Consider the following 16,601-nt stretch of genomic DNA (forward strand, 5'->3'; position numbering starts at 1 on the left):
TCCATTGTATCATTCTTATGCCTTCACGCCCTCATATCTTAGCTCCCACTTATGAGTGAGAACATATGATGTTTGGTTTTCCATTCCTGAGTCACTTCACTTAGAATAATGGTCTCCAATTCCACCCAGGTTGCTGCAAATGCCATTATTTCATTCCTTTTTATGACTAAGTAGTATTCCATGGTATATATATACACACCATGGAATGGTATATATATAAATATATATATTTATATATATTATATATATTATATAAAATATATATATAAATATATTTATATATATATAAAACATTTTCTTTACCCACTTGTCAATTGGTAGGCATTTGGGCTGGTTCTATATTTTTGCAATTGTGAATTGTGCTGCCATAAGGATGCATGTGCAAGTATCTTTTTTGTACAATAACTTCTTTTCCTCTGGGTAGATATCCAGGAGTGGGATTGCTGGATCAAATGGTAGATTTACTTTTAGTTCTTTAAAAATTTTTCACACTGTTTTCCATAGTGGTTGTACTAGTTTACATTTCCATATGGTGGACTCTTGAGAGGAGATGACGGGTCAGTGATGGTGGCTTCTGTAGTTCCCTCAGGGAATGGGGGAGCCACTAACATAACCTTCACAGGCTGCTGCCCTCAGTCAGTGAGCTGGAGAAGGCAGGGTGAGGCAGGAGAGGAGCCTGGCAGCTGTGGAGCGAGAGCCTCTCCTCCAGAGCACCTCTCCAGATTAAAGCCCCTCAAGATGTGTCCATCATCCCCACATTCCACCATCCAGCCTGGCCTCATGTGTCCTTCTTGGAGGGGAGGGGTAATTTTTTTTTTATTTTTTATTTTTTTTTGAGACAGAGTCTTACTCTGTCGCCCAGGGCAGAGTGCACTGGCGCGATCTCGGCTCACTGCAACTTCCACCTCTGGGGTTCAAGCGATTCTCCTGCCTCAGTCTCCCACATAGCTGGTGCCCACCACCACACCCGGCTAATTTTTGTACTTTTAATAGAGACAGGGTTTCACCATATTGGTCAGGCTGGTCTTGAACTCCTGATCTCGTGATCCGCCCGCTTCAGCCTCCCAAAGTGCTGGGATTACAGGCATGAGCCACCGCGCCCAGGGAGGAGTAATTTTATTGTGGCCAAACATGTACAACATAACACTCACCATTTTCACTGTTTTGAAGTGTACAGGTCACTGCCCTCATGGGCACACACATTGTTGTGTAGCCATCACAGCTTTGCATCTCCAGAACTTTTGCATCTTCTCCAATATTCATATGTAACCAGTAATCAATAACTCCCCTTTCCAGCTAACCCCAAACTGCTTTCTGTCTCTATGAATTTGCCTATTCTAGGCACCTCGTATCAGTGAAATCGAACAGTATTGTCCTTTTGTATCTGGCCTCATTCACTTGGCATGTCTTCAAGGAGCATCCATGTTGTGGCATGTGTGAGAACTCCATCACCTTGCTCCCCCTCTCCTTGTTTTTTTAACCGAGTCTTGCTTTTCACTGAGGCTGGAGTGCAGGGATGTGATCATGGCTCACTGCAACCTCTGCCTCCCAGGCTCAAATGATACTCCCACCTCAACCTCCCCAGTAGCTGGGACTACAGGCATGCACCACCACACCCAGCTAACTTTTGTAGAATTAGGTTTTCATCATGTTGGCCAGGCTGGTCTCAAACTTCTGAGATCCCACCTGCCTTGGCCTCCTTAAGTGCTGGGATTATAGGCATGAACCACCATGCCTGGCACCTCACCCTATTTTAGGAGGGTTTGTTAACCTTCTACCACCACGCCCCTATTGACTGAGAACACGAATAATGACAAAAGTTGCCTTGAATTCAGTCCATGCTTTGAAGTTATTATTTTTAAACTACAATAGCATCAATGAGCATTTGAAAATCATAGTTAATGCATGGATGTCACGTGTTCACCCTGCAGACCGTGCTGGGGAGTAAGTAGATTCTCAAGCCCTGGCACGAACCCCTGACCTGCATCCCACTGCCAGGACCTGCAGGCTGGCATCTCACCACAGCACCCCGTGTGGTTCTCCAGGAGGCCCCATGCAGACACACATCTCCAAGCCCCCACTTCACGTCAGGAGGGGAGGGCCCCAGTTAGGCTGCCAGCTCCTGGCCAAGGGGTGGCCAGCATGAGGAATGAGCCCTGACAGCCTTTGAGGTTTTCAAAGCACACCAGGGCTGAATCTATGGCGTAATCCCCTCAGCAGGGCTGCAAGGACGGCAGGACGAACACTGTGCTGTTTGACATTCAGTGAGTGTCATTGAACAACACACTTATCATTCATGCCACATGCCACTAACCCAGGACCCTCAGCCACCAAGCTGAGCCATTTCAGAGGAAATCAGGACAACTAAGGATATCAGAAAGTCATTCCCTCAACATGTGGAGACAGGAGAGTCCACACTGCATACGAGGCTGGAATTTGGAGTCCAAGCAAAAGCCAAATGCATGGTTGTCCTGGCTGTGAAGGGGGCCTCTCTGTCCTCCCCCAGTATCTTCCCTCCCAGCCCTAAGAAGTCTGGAACTCTACAAATCTGCTGGCTCTGGAAAGTGAGGGATGGGGAGAGAAGGCAGTGGGTTGCCATGGTGATGGCAGCCAATCAGAGATCTTCTGCTGCTAGGGGAGGAGCAAGTTCAGTCTGAGTCCCCCTCACTAACTGTGAAGGAGGGTGGGGCTGGAACAACGGGGGATGGGGAGAAAGAGACCGGACATCACTGCCTAACAGCAGAGACCAAGGTGGGGGAGAGGGGTCATGGGGAGGGCTGCTTTATTTCTAGGATTACGTAGTTTCCATTTGGTACTAGGCTGTGATGGTTACACACACACACACACACACACACACACACACACACACACTCAGTACATCTCACAACTGCCCTGTGAGAAAGGGTTTATCCATCCCATTTATGAAAAAAAAAAAAAAAAAAAAAAAAAAAAACCAACTCCGATGGGAAAGGTAACCTCAAACAGCCTACCTGTTATGTAGCGAGGCCTAGATTTGAACTCTGGGGAACGGGATGCGGGAGACACTGGCGAGAGAGTGAGTAAGGTAAGCAGGGTAGAGCCGCGGCCCCAAAGACCTACTGGGTGGGAGAGTCCCTGGGACTTCCCTGAGATGGCATAAAGCAATATGTTGCTAAAACAAGAAACACAGTGATGGGAAGAAAATGTATGAAGAATCAAGTCCATAGAACCAAGGGTGAGGAGAGACCAAAATCAGAAAAGAAATCAGAAAGGTCAAAACTAGGAGACTCAGAAGGATGGGATGGCGATCAGGGAGCAGGTCGGGGGGAAGGCGAGGTGGGCGCTGTGCTCCTCACACCACAATATGGAAAGCCCCTGTGAGCGTCGTTGAGAAAGGTGGGCTGGCCCTGGACCTGCCAAGTCAACTTCGGGTTAGACCTGTTGCTTGTGATCAATCCACTCAAATGCTGGACTTCAATCAAAGGAGCATAGGTCCCACACCGCACAGATCAGCAACATCACCTCTGGAGATACCACCTCTCACAGCCCAAGTTGCACTACAGCAACAATACTTGGACGGGGTGTGTGCAGCCATTCCCTGAATCCCCACGCATTGCCTGGCTGCACCATGGGGACCCGATTCCTATCTCTCTGCCCAGGAATCCCAGGGCAGCCACTGCTCAGTGACTTGATTTCATACAATAACTCACACTCACAGCCTCTCAGGCACAAAGGACGGGGCCCCTGCCCTTCTTGGAGGTAGTTCTACCATAAGACCAGCTGGGAAGTCACCCTGAGGACTCTCATGGAGCCTGGGATTTCTTCCCAACACTCAGAAAAAGTGGACCTAGTCTCACATGGGAATTCATAGTATCTAATCCATACATGTGTCTCTCTTCCACTCACACCGATGTGGTTTGTAAAAACTATAGAACATCAAAGGGAATTTATCAATGGGAAATTGCAGTTTGTGGGATTTTCTTCTGTAGAATTTGTTGAATTGAACATTATCAGTTATTGACTTGAAATAAGTAAAAACATGTTTGCACTGTGTAATTTTTAAAATGTGAACTCTGTTATGTCACCTGAAGAGTGGCTGTCCTGACTCACATGCTCTGGAGACACTAGTGGCTTAGATTTTCCTTCAACCAATTAAAACACAAATCAACTCAACCGATTTGAAGCCAAGCCAAGCCGGATTGCTAGAGCTGTTTGTTTATGCCCATGGTTAGATTTGTTAACTAAATTGTAATGGCGGTTAATATTTATAACCACAACATATGATGTTTATAAAAGCAATATTTATCAAGTGAGCTAAAACCTGTAAATCACTTAGAACAGTGCCTGGCACAAAGTATGGGTTCAGTAAATGTTAGCTATTATTATGATGTCATTAAATACAAGAGCAGACTGTAAATGAATCTTAGGTTTGCAAGTAACAGAAGCACATTCCAAGGTTGTTTATTAAAAAAAAAAAAGACAATTTATATTAAAATCTAACAGTAAAACAAATTTTAAATATTCACTAGGCACGGTGGCTCTCACCTATAATCCAAGCACTTTGGGAGGCCAAAGCAGAAGGACTGCTGAGTGCAGGAGTTCAAGACCAGCCTGGGCAACATAGCAAGACCCCATCTCAACAACAACAACAAAATTTAAGAAACAAAAACAAACAAAACCCATTCAATCCAATTAGAAAAGGGGCAAAAGATATGAAGAGATGTTTCACCAATGAGGATATACAGATAGCAAACATACCAAAATATTTAACATTATTACCATAAGGCAAGTGTAATTTAAGACCATGATGAGGCCTCACTTGAGGTCAGGAGTAGGAGACCAGCCTGGCCAACATGGCAAAACCCCATCTCTAATAAAAATACAAAAATTAACCAGGTGCAGTGGCATGTGCCTGTAACCTCAGCTAATCGGGAGGCTGAGGCAGGAGAATCAGTTGAAGCCAGGAGGCAGAGGTTGCAGTGAGCCGACATCGTGCCACTGCACTCCAGCCTTAGAGACAGACAGGACTCAGTCTCAGAAAAAACAAAACAAAACAAAAAACAGTAGGCCAGGCATAGTGGTTCACACCTGTCATCCTGGCACTTTGGGAGGCCTAGACATTTGATCTCAGGAGTTCAAGACCAGCCTGGGCAACATAGTGAGACTCCTGTCTCTATTCATTAAAAGAAAAAAAAATAGTGACAATACCAAACACTGGTGAGAATGCACAGAAATTAGATAGCTCATGCATTGCTGGTGGCAACGGAAAATGGTACAACCATTCTGGTAAGTTGTTTGGGGGTTTCTTAACTAAACATATACTTGCCAGATCACCAAGCAATTGCACTCCTGGGCATGATTCCAAGAGAAATGAAAATATATTCACACAAAAATCTGTACACAAATATTCATCACAGTTTTATTCATAAAATCCCCAAACTGGAAATAACCAACGTGCCCCTCAGTAGGTGAACAGATAAACAGACTGTGGTTTATCCATACCATGGAATGCTATTTGGTAATAAAAAGGGATGAACTACTGACACACACAGCAACTTGAGTGGATCTCAAGGGAATCAAACCGAGAAAAAAAAAAAAAAAAGCCAGTCTCAAAAGGTCACAAAGTGTATGATTCCATTGATAGAATATTCACAACAGGACAAGATTATAGAGGTAGAGAACAGACTGGTAGTTACCAGGAGCTAGGAGTGGTAGAAAGGAGGAAGGATGACTCTAAAAGGGGTAGCAAAAAGAAAATATTTGGGGGATGGAACAGTTGTGTGTCTTGATTGTGGTGGTAGTTACACCAGTCTACACATGGGATAAAATTACATAGAACTATAGAAACACATTGCACCCATTTCTTGGTTTGACATTGTACCACAGTTTTGTAAAACGTAACCATGGGAAGAACTGAGTAGAGGGTAGGTGGGACCTCTCTATACTATGTTTGCAACTTCCTCTGAATCTCTAATTATTTCAAAATAGTTACCAGAAAAGAAAAGGGGAGAAAAGGGGAGTTGGGAATAATTTATGGAACCCAAAACAGAGGGTTCTTTCCAAAAAAGAAGAGTCAGGAAAGCAATCATGAGTCAGTTCTTTCTTTCTCTCTCACCCTTTCTCCCTCTTTCTCTCTCTCCCTTTCTTTCTCTTTCCCTCTTTCTCTCTCCTTTTCTCTTTCCCTCTTTCCCTCTCTCCCTTTCTCTCTCCCTCTTTCTCTCTTGCTCTTTCTCTTTCTCTCCCTCTTTCTCTCTCTCCTTCTGTCTCCCTCTTTCTCTCTCCCTCTTTCTTTCTCTCTCTCTCCCTGTTTCTCTCTCCCTTTCTTCCACTCCCTCTTTCTCTCTCTCCTTTCTCTCTCTCCCTCTTTCTCTCCCTTTCTCTCTCCCTCTCTCTCTCTCCCTTTCTCTTTCCCCCTCTTTCTCCCTCTCTTTCTCTCTCTCTCCCTCTGTATTTCTCTGCATCTCTCTCCTCTCTCTGCAAAGCTGCGTCATTCATCTTTGCGGACCACCTTCTGTGCTGCTCCTGCATGTGGCTGCCTCACAGCCATGAAGGATGCCAGTGCTTTTTGGTGGTACTAGCGTTTGTTGTAGTTGGGCCACACAGAGAAACCCATTAGCCTTCTCTTAGATTCAGTTCAAAGCTCTCAGGAAAATAAAATCCACTAAGCCTGGAGTCCATGCCTCTTCCCATGGCAGTAGGGTCGCACAGTACAGATGTAACTGCCTCCGGGAATACGGTCACTTCCTCCTTTCTACACAGAGCTGAGGTCCTGATCCCAGGCAACGCCCCTTTCTCCTCCAGATCAGTCCCAGATGGATGTGTTGCTAAAGCAAATGACAAAAGCCCACCATCTATAACCCACCTGATACGGAACACTGGGAGAAAGGCTGGCCAGTAGCCACAAAGCTTTCCCACTTAAACACAAAGAAGGAAGGACCCTCAAGACAGAAGCCCCTGGGCAGGCTACTGGTGTTGAAACCACCTTTCCAAAAATTATTATCAGTGAGAAAATTATGGCAGTGGGAGAGATCTGATCTAGCCAAAACCCATCTTGCCTTTGGCCTTCAAGCTGCCCTCAATTATTTCCGGGCTTAGGACAAGCTAACTTTAGGAGAGATTTAATTTACAGTTCAAATAACAATCAATAAATAATAAAGTTTAAATAATAACAGCCCTTCCCCAAAACTTTAGCCTGTGTAAAGTTAATGAGAGATCGCCAGGCTAGGAGGAGGAGAGGAGGCTGAATTCGGCTAAGGTGCAGACATAAACGACTGCCAGCCATTACTTCGGAGGTCACACGATATGCAACGTCCCCAGTCTCTGGTGCAAGTAACATCACTATTGGAGAACCTAAGATTGGCCGTTTGAGGTATCTCTTCAGGTTTTTTGCACATCTGATGACCAGTGGCCCCACCTGGGCCCTCCAACTGCTCCTGCGGCCCCACCCAGAAGCAACTCAGTGTGCAGGAGGAACACTTCCCATGCCCCATGATCGCGCCCCCAACCAATCAGCAGTAACCACCCGTTGCCTCACTACCTCCACCCCTTCCTTCAAACTGCCTTTGATAAACCCTAGCCTCTAAATGCTCAGGAAGATTGATTTGAGTAAGAACTCTGTCTCCTCCATGGCGTGACAGGCTTCAGGTCCATTAAACTCCATGGTCTCCAGGAATTGCTTTTGTCTGTGCATTGGGCAGGAAGAGCTCATCAGGCAGTCACAGTGTAAAGTGTGAACTGCCTCCCATGGGACACACGACGAAGCTTGTGGCCCCCTGCATGGTGACGCCAGCTGACACCCAAAAGAGTTCCTTGGTGAGCCAGTAAACCACTGTAGGCTCTGCCCACAGGGATATTGCCCTTGTCCAGGGTCCTCCAGGCCCACCTCGGAAGGAGACTGAGAAGAAAACAACTGTGGTCATGTGATACCTTCTGGAGGCAGCTGGCAGCCTTTGGGCTTGGCCTGCAGCTTGCCTGAGGGATGAAGGCGCCCTGTGTGTGGTTGGTTGGTTTGTGTTGATCTAAAGACCCTGTTCTCCGGGATTGAGGTTTTTTTTGGCAGCACAGCACCTATAAAACCTTAACTGGCAGCCCGTCGATTTAATTTAGGGAGACTCCATTTGTTGAAAGCTGTTTCTAAACAACTTGCGAAGCTGAGCAGCCGAGCTGGGCCCTGCCTGTTGGGTTGCAGTTTCTTAGAAGGAAGGCAGAGGGCCCAGGTTCTCCGCTTAATGGATTTCGCCTTAGGGTGCGAAGGGCAGTTGGGAAAGCCCACCTTCACCTTGTTAGCTTGTAGATCATCCCAAACCTGGTTCCAAAGGGTGCTTCACAGTGGGAGGCACCCTCCATCTTGTCCAGCAAGAGGGTGCAGAAAAATGGACCAGAAGAAGTTTGGAAGATTCAGGGTTTCCCAGCTCCCCTGGCCTTTCCTGAATGTCCTTATTCCAAGTGCCAGAACCTCACTTGTTTCATAATTGGTGCACCAAATTTAGTTCTCGATGTAGGTTGCTGCAGAGTGTAACTGCTGCAGCTCTGTGAGTCCTGTGATTAACTTCGAGAATTGACCCTAAGTGGTCTCAGATCCTATACTATGAGCAGAAAGGACCTCAGGAGCAGAGTTTGCATAACTGACCTAGTTTTCCTGGTTTTCTCCATCTACTTTAAGCCCAACAGCCTCAGACTTGACCCCATGCACTTTACTGAAATCCCAGTCACCAGTACAGCCTGACATCCTTCAACATGGCCTTACAATCCCCTAAAGCCTCTGTCTCAGTAGAAAAACTGTCCAAGTTCCAAAAACCAGCAACACTGATTTCACCAGCTGTTTCCGTTTGTATATCACTGACAGGCAGCCAGCTTCCCCCATCGCAGAACGATGGGATCCTATCTATTGTCTCCGCGCCCTGAAACGGGTCAGTTACGTGGTTATGTGCGGCTTCATTTCCTAGTACCAGGTTGCATCTTATTTAGAGTTCATTTGGCTGCAAATTAACAGAAATCTACTCCAAATTACCATAAGCAAAAACAGGAAATTCATTCAAGAAAGATATCATCAAACAAACCAACATAAAAAGGACAGCTGGCTGGAATCAGGAATCAGCAGCAGCTCTCTCTCTCTCTCTCTCTCTCTCTCTCTCTCTCTCTCTCCCTCTCCCTCCCTCCCCCCCTCCCCCCTCTCCCCCTCCCCCCTCCCCCTCCCCCCTCTCCCCCCCTCTCCCCCCCTCTCCCCCCCTCTCCCCCCCCTCTCCCCCCCTCTCCCCCCTCTCCCCCCCCTCTCCCCCCCTCCCCCCCCTCCCCCCCCTCCCCCCCTCTCCCCCCCTCTCCCCCCCTCTCCCCCTCATCCCCCCTCTCCCCCTCTCTCCCCCCTCTCTCCCCCCTCTCTCCCCCTCTCTCCCCCCTCTCTCCCCCTCTCTCTCCCCCCTCTCCCCCCCTCTCCCCCCTCTCCCCCCCTCTCCCCCCCTCTCCCTCTCTCTCTCGTCTCCTCTCTCTCCTCTCTCTCTCTCTCCCCTCTCTCTCTCTCCCCTCTCTCTCTCTCCCCTCTCTCCCCTCCCCCTCTCCCCCCTCTCTCCCCTCCCCCCTCTCTCCCCTCCCCCCTCTCTCCCCTCCCCCCCTCCCCCTCCCCTCTCTCTCCCCTCCCCCTCTCTCCCCTCCCCCTCTCTCCCTCCCCCTCTCCCCCCTCTCTCTCTCCCCCTCTCTCCTCCCCCCCTCTCTCCCCCCCTCTCCCCCCCTCTCTCCCCCCCCTCTCTCCCCCCTCTCTCTCCCCCCTCTCTCTCTCCCCTCTCTCTCTCCCCCCCCTCTCCCCTCTCTCTTCTCTCTTTCTCTCTCCCTCTCTCTCCCTCCCCTCACTCTCCCCTCTCTCTCCCCCCACCTTTCTCTCACCCCCACCTTTTTCTGCATCTGCATCTTCCATCTCCAGGACACATCCCCTCTCTGCTAGCCCTCTCTCCATCCTGATTTCAGAATGTCCAGGCAAGAGAATCCGTCCGGCTCACTTTAGGTCAGGTGTGTGTGTCTGGTGCCAAGGATTTTGACCAGGGGGTGGCCTGCATTGTGCAAATCTTTATGGGGTAGGCGTCCTGTTCTGGGGGGAGGGTAATGGAGAGCCCAGCAGACACCCCACATGTGTGCTCCATCAGGGTCAGCAACTAAAAAGCAAACGGTAATATTGTGCTCATTACAAAAATGCCTGAACCTAAGTTCATTGCCAGTGGTGGAACATTTTAATTGGGTTAGGCAAGCTGGGGATGGGAAAACGATTTGCCTTATGAGTATCCTGACCTCTAGCACTACAGCTGCCTCTCCCCATTGCAGAATCCCCAGGGGCTGAACACCCCTGGAGATGTCAGAGCAGGGTGTGAACAAATGAGTCTTTTAACATGGGTTGTCAAAAGGGCCAGAGACTGGGAGGGAAGGAAAGAGGGCCACCTCTTCCCCAGCTGTCCAGTTCTATCTGCTGCATGCTTTTATGTGCTGAAGGTGCTGGAACCAGGGATCTGGAGTCAGCTCTGGAGGCACCCAGCACATTCCCTCCCTGCCGCACTCAGGAGCACTTGACGAGGAAAGGGCCGGACTGGTCCACTTTCCCCAGCCCCCTAGGATTTAGATTTAAGGACAGTAGGGACTTGGAAAATCATAAAGTAGGTTTTAAAAAGGGGTGGAATAGGAAGAAACGCATACAGTCTGCTGTGACTGCTAACAAAACACTGCTGTGACTCTCATGCCTCTTCCTTTGTAGTTTAGGGTCGGCCTCGTTCTGCTCACTGGGTTCAAAACCAGTTTCAGATATACATACACCAAATTCAAGCAAGCACAGCAATTTTTTTTTTTTTTTTTTTTTTTGAGACAGAGTCTCTTGCTCTGTTGCCCAGGCTGGAGTGCAGTGGCAGGATGACGCTCATTGCAGCCTCGACCTCCTGGGCTCAAGCAAGCCTCCTGCCTCAGTCTCCCAAGTAGCTGGAACTACAAGTGCACACCACCATACCCAGCTAATTTTTGTATTTTTTGTAGAGACAGGGTCCCACTTAGTTGCCTAGGCTAGTCTTCAACTCTGGGTTAAAGCAATCCTCCTGCCTCGGCCTCCCAGAATGTTGGGACTATAGGGGTGAGCCACCATGCCTGGCCTGCCTGACTCTTCTTGTTTCAATCAGGTAATGGAATATCATCTTTTCAGTCCCCAAAGCAGCTTCAGTTCAATGATCAATATATCCCATGGAAACTTCTGACTCTGACGTTACCACTCTGGCCCCCCTCCAGCCTGGGCATGTTTGCGGGTGGTGTCAGCTCCTTTTCTGCCCCTCTTGCCCCATCTACCAGAATGGGGATACAAGGATAGGAAGGAGAGTGAGGGAAAGAAACGTCATCCAAGGCTGTGATGGTCATGATGATGACCTTGGCATTCTCTGGGTCTTGTAGGTGTTTAGAGCTTACTTTTCCCCTTGTAGCACTTTGAAGAGTTCTTCAAAGAGCCTCCCTCCGCCTGCCACCCATTTCTTATTTTTATTTACTTAAAAAAAATATTTTTTAGAGACAGGGTCTCGTACTATCATGCAGGCTGGAGTGCAGTGGTGTGATCATCGCTCACTGTAGCCTCGAACTCCTGGGCTCAAGTGATCCTCCCACCTCAACCTCCCACAGTGATGGGATTGCACACAAGCCACATCTGCTCCTCAGGGCATTGTCACATGCCCTTTGTTCTGACAAAGCTGGCAGACTGTCCCTGACGCAGCAGTCTCCCTTTCATCTGCCATCAGAGCAGTCAGCCAAGCATGGACACTCTCTGTTGAATTGCTCAAGCAATGGTCAGATGGTGGCCCACTGTGACCTCCCAGCTCCAGGAGCCACATAGCAAATATTCCGGTAGTGCATTCATGTTGGAGGAAGAGAAAGACACGTCTTTCATTCTTCATGGTTGTGGAAGCTTGGACTTGGGGTGGGAAGGAATTGGAATGGTGGGACTGGGAGGAAGGATGAGATCACAGCATACCAACAACACCCTCGCTGGGCGCGGTGGCTCACGCCTATAATCCCAGCACTTTGGGAGACTGAAGCAGGTGGATCACCTGAGGTCAGGAGTTCGAGACCAGCCTGGCCAACATGGTGAAACCCCATCTCTACTACAAATACAAAAATTAGCTGGGTGTGGTGGTGCACACCTGTAATCCCACCTACTCGGGAGGCTGAGGTAGGAGAATTGCTTGAACGCCATAGGCGGAGGTTGCAGTGCGTCAAGATCACGCTATTGTACTCCCGCCTGGGAGACAGAGTGAGACTTCATCTCAAAAAAAAAAAAAAAAAAAAAGGAAAGAAAAAAGAAAGAAAGAAAAAAAGGAAAGAAAAGAAATCCACCTTCTAACCTCAGCTCTGCCTTTGATTTTCTAACTTCTTACAGGCTGAAGAGGGAAGTCCACTGAGATTTGCAAAACAGGCTATCAGCCTTCCTTGGATACCCTGATTTGGGGTCCCACTCCTCACTTTAGACTGTGGCAGGAGTGGGTCCTGTTTTCTGAGAATCTTAGCCTGAAACAATAACAACAATAGCTGCTAGACACCGATTCTTGCACAGGCCAGGTCCTCTGCTAAGTTCTTGACATAGATTTTCCACAATAAACCTATCTGGTGGGAATGACTATTACGGGTTTACACATGAGGAAGCTGAGCCTCAGGGAGGTTAACTAATTTGGCCAAGGTCACATGGCTACATGGTGGGGGCAAATGAAGAACTGGAGTTTTCTGACTGCAAGACTCTATGTTGCACTGGACCCAGGAGTAAATACTTTATGTCGGTTGATATTATGAAAGTAAAATTCACGGTTGTGTGTCAGCCTTCACGGAGTGTACAGCCTAGATGGGGCAGACGTTACCTCATGCTCCTTCTCTTCTACTCATCCTGCCTTCCTCCTCACAGGAAGCCCCGCCTTCCCCACCCCACTCCACTGTTCCTTTCAGTTCTTGAACCGAATGTTGTCCCTGCACTTGCACAATACTTTTTACTCCCATTAGACTATGAGCTTCTCAAGTTCGAGGACCATGTCCTGTTATCCTCTTATCCTCTGCATGTATCTCAGTGCCTGGCAGAGGCTCAAACACAGTGAAATTTGGGAAGTCATGAAAAAAGAAAAAAACATAAACAAACAAATAAATAAACAGGAAACAGACTGCCCTTGGCTATCCCAACCTGGGCCTGAGGATTTGGCTGCAGAACTTGAGGTCCTAGGTGTTGTCTGGGATGGAGAAAGGAAGTGGGTTTCATGCTCCCAGACTATAAGATGAGGGGGCTGATCCTATCAAAGGCCCCTTTCAAGGACGATCACCACAGCTCTTCAAAAGTCCAAAGAGAAGAAAGAAGGAAGACAGTGCATTGTCTCTGTCTGCTTCATTTTTTTTCCTTGGACTGGGTGGAGCATTTCAACAGAAACCCATGGGCAGTGCAGGTATTGGGGATTCATCCAGCAGCGTTCTGAGCCCAGAATGTAGGAAACATCCCAGGAAGAAGGAAACAAAGAAGAGTACTCTTGGGGACAAAAGCTGTAGATGGAGTTATTCCGCAGTAATATAGAAGCAAACTTACTATCTCCTGGGTAATGCATTTCAAGTTTTGAACACCTATCCCCCAGATGAGCTGTTAGAACCCAGACCACTGTAATTTAAGACCCACCTTCATGGACTCTGGGGGAGGTTACACAGGATTCTGTAGAGGAGGAGCCTACAGTGCTGAGGACCTATGTCATGTTGGGTCTCTGTTTCTTAGGGAGATTATGAAAATTGACCAGAATCAGAAAAAGACATTGTCAAATTTCTTCCCCATCATGGTCCATTGACTTTGTTGTTGTGGGTTTATAACTTTACTAACTTTGTTATGGTGTCTCAGAAAGAGGAGGGAAAACTGGGTCCAGTCTACCATCTTGGACAGAAGGGCCTAACATTTATTTTCATCTTTGACACAGGAGTTTTCTTTCTACGAATTTATCCTAATTGAACAGGACGCCTAAAATACAATGTATATGCAAATGTGTAAGTGTGTCAACTGCAGTACTGCTTATAATGGTGACCTGGTAGGATTTTTTCTTTTCTTTTTTGAGATGGGGTGTTGCTTTGTCACCCAGGCTGGAGTGCAGTAGCATGATCTCAGCTCACTGCAACCTCCACCTCCCAGGTTCAAGTGATTCTCCTGCCTTAGCCTCCCGAGGAGCTGGGATTACAGGCACGTGTCACCATGCCCAGCTAATGTTTGTATTTTTAGTAGAGATGGGATTTCACCATGTTGGCCAGGCTAGTCTCGAACTCCTGCCCTCAGGTGATCCACCTGCCTCAGTCTCCCAAAATGCTGGGATTACAGGTGTGAGCCACCGTACGCAGACTTGTCCTGTAAATTTTAGAAGTCAATTATGATATACTCAGCACAAATCACTGGAGCCAGTAAAACTGATGCCATAGATTTCCATAAAGGAAAATGGTACATTTATGGAATGTCTACTTAGTTGAAAAGGTTTACAGCCACTAAATCCTACACATTTGAAGATATTAAATAGCAAAAAAACCAGTAAGTGAATAAAAGGGCTACAAAAATGTAGTGTGATCTAATTTCTGTACAAATCTCACACTTTTGAGTTTAAACATATAAAAAGAAACTGCATAAAAATGTTTAATAGTATTAACTCTGGATGGTGGAATTCTGGGTGATTCCTTATACATATTTCTGAGTGAACATACATTACTTTATGTATAAATATATAGTATATATTATAATGTACATATGGTATATGGTATACTTTATATATGGTTTGTATAGTATGTGTATTTAAATATACTTATATAGTTAAATATATTTATATAAATTATATATACATTTATATGACATATGTAAATATAAATTTATATAAATTTATGTATGGTATATATGTAAATATATTTACATACACCATATATTTATATAGATTTAAGGTGTATATATGTGCACATATACACACGTGTGTGTGTGTATATATATACACACACACCTTGTATCTATAAAACCTGCCCGTCTGCTCTTATTCAGTTTATTTCCATTTCCACCTTCTTACTCCTCTATCTGGCAAAGTACAGCCAAGAGTTGAGGAGGGTTGTTTTTGTTGCCCCTATGGCTTAGGAAGAGTTAATTAACTCCTAATTAACTCATTAGACTGGGAGGAGCAACTGAGTTCAGATTGGATGACAGTGACATCATGCCAGTCGCGGGAGCCAATAGCAGCGCCCCTGCCGACGAAGTTTCTTAAGCCCCGGATGCCTTAATGAGCCTCCTGCACCCGCTGGGTAGTAGTAGTTGCCGTTCTATATGCGGCCGGCTGGGCTCCGTGGGCGCCCGCCCTGCGCACCCGGACCTTCTAGGCTCTGCCTAGCGAGGGCCCCTTCCCACTCTAGTTCCTCCCCCAGCACCTCTCTTCCAGGGCGTCACCAGTTTCTCTCCGGGGAACTTCGCCGCTTGTTTCTCAGCAGGTGACTGCGTCCTGCTAATGAGTCAAGGCGGCGACTTCCCTTGTCCCCATATTTTTCTCTTCCCCTCTCTTGGGACCCAGCCCAGGGGTTACGCCCGCTTTCGCTTGTGGTGAGCCATCCTTATAGCCTCGCAGCACTTAAAACAAAACCCTGTGTCCAGGGCACCAAGAAGCACGTACTAAACCAAACCTAACCGACTGGCGTCTTCACACCGCGACCCTTTCTCACTATAAATGTCACGCTTCTCATTCTAGAAAACAGGAGGAGTGGCGGGGGGCGGGGGGTGGGGATAGGTGTCAACAAACGTGTAAACAGCATCCAGAGATATCCATGGCTAACAGTATCTAAAACATGATAGATTTACAAATTTGGCATCGCATTGACTATAGTTTTGGGTTTGGCTTTAGCCAAGTAAGCATTTCCTCGTGTCTTTAAATATTCTTGTTTTCCTAATTTTGTTTTTTAAGTGGCTTCGTAGCATTCCAGTACATGGAATAATGCACCGAACTCTTCCCCTACTGTTGGATATTTAGATTACGTTCAACTATTTTCTATTTTAAATAATTCCATGATGAACGATCGATCTTTTGTACATATTTTCTTGTCCTAATATCTGAATATTTCCTTAAGATAAATCTTACAGTGAGCCGAGATCACGCCACTGCACTCCAGCCTTGGTGACACAGCCAGACTCCATCTCAAAAAAAAAAAAAAAAAAGAGAGATACATGTTAGTGAAATTACTGTTTTCCTAAAAATATTTTTGCTTTTTTTTGTTATTCCAAATTAAATAAAAATCACTTCGTCTAATTTAAAACCAGACCTCTAGGTATTTCCAGTTATGACTGCTTATTCTAATTAGTTTTTTAGATTTCAGTAAAGTTTTATAGTTCTGTTTTAAAATTTAATTCAAGGTAGTTTTATATTTCGGTTGCTATTATGGAGTCTTATTTCCAGCATATTTTCTTCCTGAATATTGCTGATATCAAGTGTTCATATTTATAAATTAATGTCATTTGAATTTACCTCACCAAGTCTTTTATTATCAGTTGATTCTATTGAGTTTCTAGGTAATCATTACACCACCAAACTTTCAGTGTATATCAAAGAACTTGCCTCAGGTATTTGATGGCATTTTATTTTCCAGGAAAAAAA

This window comes from Rhinopithecus roxellana, chromosome 9 (assembly GCF_007565055.1).
Source record: "Rhinopithecus roxellana isolate Shanxi Qingling chromosome 9, ASM756505v1, whole genome shotgun sequence".
NCBI lineage: Eukaryota > Metazoa > Chordata > Mammalia > Primates > Cercopithecidae > Rhinopithecus > Rhinopithecus roxellana.